This window comes from Pinus tabuliformis, chromosome 2_2 (genome assembly GCF_031772625.1).
Source record: "Pinus tabuliformis cultivar Carrire ecotype Pingquan chromosome 2_2, CPIR1, whole genome shotgun sequence".
Taxonomy (NCBI): domain Eukaryota; kingdom Viridiplantae; phylum Streptophyta; class Pinopsida; order Pinales; family Pinaceae; genus Pinus; species Pinus tabuliformis.
Window position 1 is genome coordinate 802,762,400 of NC_142300.1, and position 4,831 is coordinate 802,767,230.

The following is a 4,831-nucleotide window of genomic DNA, read 5'->3' on the forward strand; positions in this document are numbered from 1 at the left end:
GCATTTTTGGCACGGCCACATGTGACTAGGCACCCACACACGACACGACATGGCTCGACCGGCCTTGTGCGAGCCGAGCCAACCCGCCCGAACGTGTTTGCACGGGCACCCACACATGACACGACACGACCCGACTCGAACAAAATTTGGGGTTTCCTTGTATGCACAACCCGAACGAAATTTCGGGTTTCCATGGGTGCGCGACCCGAACGAAGGCACAAGGCAGCGTCGGGCAAACGGGCCGCACAAACATGTAGAAGCCACACGGGGGGTCATGACTTAGCATTTTTGGCACTGCCATGTGTGCCCGAGCACCCACGCATGGCACGACTCGACCCGCCCGAACGAAGGCACGACGGAGCGTCGGGAAAACGGGTTGCGCGAACGTACAGGAGGCACACGGGTGGTCACTCCCTAACATTTTTTGCACGGCCACATGTTCCCGAGCACCCACGCACGGCATGACACGACCTGACCTGACTCGAATCGCCTAAACGCGTTTGCATGGGTACCCACACACGACACGACCCGACCCACCCGAACGTAATTTGGGGTTTCAATGTGTGCACGACCCGAAAGAAATTTGGGGTTTCCATGGGTGCACGACCCGAACGAAGGCCCGAGGAAGCGTCGGGAAAACAGGCCACACGAATGTGCAGAAGACACACGGGCGATGACGACTTGGAATTTTTGGCACGGCCACATGTGCCGGGCACCCACACATGGCACGGCACGACCCGACCCGCCCTGGGCGAGCCGACCCGAGTCGCCCGAACGAAATTTGGGGTTTCCATAGGTGCACGACCCGAACAAAGAAGGCACACGGGCGGTCATGACTTAGCATTTTTGGCACGCCCACGTGTGCCCGTGCACCCCCACACACGGCATAGCACGGGATGACCCGGCTCACCCGAAGGAAATTTGGGGTTTGAACGGGCGCACGACCCGAACGAAGGCACAAGGGTAGGAATATCTTTGACTCTAATACATAAATATACCTGGGGTAACATGCCCTTAAGGTCTTCCACATTTTCTTTTGACTCTTTATAACACTTTAACATGTGATAGGCCTATTTCAATGAGCCAGAAACTCAATGACAAATATAATATATATATATATATATATATATCTATATATATATATATATATATATTTTCTTGAATAAATACAAATATCAAAAGTACATTTATGAAGACCGAACCTAGTTACACTTTCTTCAACACCCCCTCTTAACTAGGGAGGTATTCATAAATCATTACAAGGTGTTTGGCTATTTTTCAATCTTGAATAATTCACATAAGGGAAACCGGATTGGCAACCCATCTGTCATAGCATGATATTAGCCAACATTGTTCATAGCAAGGCCTTGACTAACAACTTTATCTCTCATAAGACCAGAGCACAATGTTGGCGAGGCCAATGGCTTATAAACACCTTGGTCATTGTCTCTAAAGTACATGCCCACCCAGGTGTTCCCTAAGTATGACCTTCCAGGACAATTCTTGTCTTGGGTTCCCAACCCTCAAAGAATATCGCTCCTCTTTCCTACTCTTGTCTTGGGTGCCCTACACATCCTCAAAGAGCATCAGATGCCAAATTATTGCCCAATCCTCCCGTTATTTCTTTCCAAGGGAAGACAAGAATGTCGTTTCTATCTCTTCCCCTTGATTGGGGAAGACATGCCAAAGTTTCCTCTGACAAGGAACTTCACCAAGCTCCTTTGTAGTTGGGAACTTGTTAGAACTCCCTCTTAGCTAGGGACTTGTCCATTCATCAACAACGTCTTCTTCATGGGTCCTTCAGCCGCTTGATCTCCTTCTTTCCTTCGATGTCATGAAGACTTTGTTTGAACTTCTTCTTGGCAGGGTACCGGCCATCGATCACTTTCCCCCCTAGTTTTTCATGTCATTGCTCCCTTCGTGGAAAGTGGCCTTCTTGATATATATCAGGTCCTTTTTTTCATCTAGCTACTCCTTTGTCACCTTGTCTATCCTTCATAACACTTATCACATGGATGCTTAGTTGTACTTGCTTGTTCCCGTACTTTGATTTAGTGGCCCTTCATGACTTCATCGTGATATTTCTCTTCATCATGACATATTTGTAGACTTGAATTGGTTATCTGCACCTTACTATCTCCAAGGCCTTCGTAGGTGTCAAGGGTCCTTTATCTTTTTCTTCCTTTGTCAGAGTTGTCGTGCCTTCTTTCGAGAGATGTTGAGGAATCTGGTCAAATAGTTATTCTTTGTGACCGCGATGTTCTTCATTTGCTTCTTATTGGATTGATTGACCTTTACTCCACTGTAGCACATGCCTCTGAGCATGTCGTTGGCGAAAGAGATCCTTTTATTCTAGAACTTTTCCCAGGACCCAATCAATATATATGATGACATGACTTAAACTTTGATGCATATGTACCTCATCTTGATTATGCTTTTATCATCGTGGCTTTATTTGATAGTTCTCCTCGATTGGTGTAGCCTTTCTTGCTTCATCTGCTCTAGCATGTATATCATCCTCTCTTGAATCCCATAAATGGGACCCCCAATGAGACCTCTACCCCCTTTGAAAGAAGACTTTAATCAAAGAGGTTGACTTAATCATAGGAGGATCTTCCTTCTTTTGCTTCTTGTCGTCTTCTTTCACTTCTTGAGTTACATGAGATTCTTCCCTTTTTCTCTTGTTGTTGTTGTCCTTCTTAAGTTTAGGACAATCCCTTTTGTAGCGTCCATACTCTTGGCATCCAAACCGTTGGACGTTTGGCATGTGGTGGTCCCAACCAATTTGTTACATTCCTTACAAAAAGACACTGAGGTATACTCAGAAGGGGACATATACTTACTTGATAGAGTTTGAGATGACTTGATGGCTTGCCTTCCTTAGATCTTGATGTTTTTCAAGTTGCTTTCTTCAAATGGACTTGCTTGATGACTTGACTCGTAGTGCCTTTCATTCTTCAAGATGGTGTAGCTTGATGTAGGTCCTTCTTTGATTTGTTCTTCTTGTAGGTGCCTTTATACAAGGCGTTTCTTCTTGCTTTGTAGTCTTCCATGATGAATGATAGATGGTAGACCTTCTTGTCCTTGATGTGATTGAGACTTCTTGGCTTGACGCTTCAACCTTGCAGATGTTCTTGAGATTCCCTTTCCTTGATGTGTCACCTTAGCTTCGATACCACGATGAACAATCTGGGCAATGGGGTATAGCAGGATTCTTCTAGACTTGATAACAATTTGTGAAGCTCTTTTGCAATTTATCGTGTTATCTTAATCTTCTTCTCTTCTTATTAATTCATGTGCATTTACTTTCATCAAACTGGTGCCAAAAACATAAGAACAAGAACACAGGATGTTGGCTATTTGGCAGGGAAAAACCTCTCTCTCTCAGAGAGGAAAACCCTTTCATAAGCATTGCGAAGCCTTAGACCCTTGACAATAATATCCCCCAAGCACAAGTCGAGTCCTTCCTCCTCTCTACACTTTGTATCTTCGGCGCTTCGTTCCCCGACACTCTGTACTTCTTTCAACTTTTGATAGTCCATGGTGGACTAGCTCTAGAAGAGACTCCAACCTTTGATCCTTAACGAGATCCTTTACCAATAAAGAAACCTTCATTCTCTTGACCAACTGAGCCTTTTTCTTGATGTGAGGTTGCAGGCTCGATGTACACCAAGTTTACTACAGCTGGGGTGATTTCCATCGCGACGAGACGTGGAAACCCCAAATTTCCCGCACTTGGGATGCTTTCGACAAGGCGGGACATGGAATCCCCGGGTTCCCCGCAATTTGGCGACCTTTGTTGAGGAGGGACTGGGAGACCCCATGTCACACTCCTATCCTAGTGGTAGTATTTCAACCACGCATAAGCGGGTGCGGCACCGCCGTACTTTTTCCTTTTACCAATACTTGAGTACACGGTCTGCGCCTACCTCAAAACTCGGTCAATTTTCCAATAAGTGTTCTTAACAATGCAGTGAAAATAACTTACCATAAATTTATCTTCTTCAATTATTATTTCAACCTGTCGTGTTGTGTGGTCTTGCTGCACTGGCCCGCGGCCTGCACGACACAACAACTGTGAACCTGTCCGCCCGACCTTCCCTTCCGCGGCGTCCAAACTCTGCCCGTCGGTGCGGTCCATAGTGAGGGCGCATGGCCTGCATGTAGTGCGGCCTGCCTGCCCGGTCGGTAACCTGCCCCACTCTGCTTGTCCGCTCTACCAAGCCTGACCCGCCCTCTGTAATCCGCCCGCCGGTGCAGCCCTCTTACCTGCGTCCTTCTCTTCCTTCCATTTTCGCCCAACTCCTTCCTTCGCACTTGTTTAGCGATGCGGAAGTCTGAGTTCAATGTCCCTTCATCGAACACCATCCTCCTTACTTATATGCATCCTTTCGCTCAATGGCCGTGTCTCTCGAGGATAACAAGGGTTGGCTCCATCAACATGCATGCCCGGCTGACCTGCCACATAACCTCTCGCCTCATTCCAACGAACCGCCATGTCCCTTCGTGTGCACCGTCGCACCCATGGGTCGGCTCCAACACCTCGCCAATTACACCCGTCGCCGCACGTCACACACCTGCCCACATCCTGACTCGTCCACACATGGTCACCTCTTTCATCCGGGCACGCAACAAGGGTCGCTCACACGACTTCCGTCGGTGGCTCGCCCATCGTGCAGGTATCAAGGGGTGTGCGCCATCCCCAACACAGCGCGAGTGACATGGGAACCCCACGTGTCACGCCCCCAGGCCTACAATACTCTTTCAGCCATACTTGGTGAGGTGCGGCGCCTCCGATCACTTTCTTTTCACCAATACTTATGTTCATGGA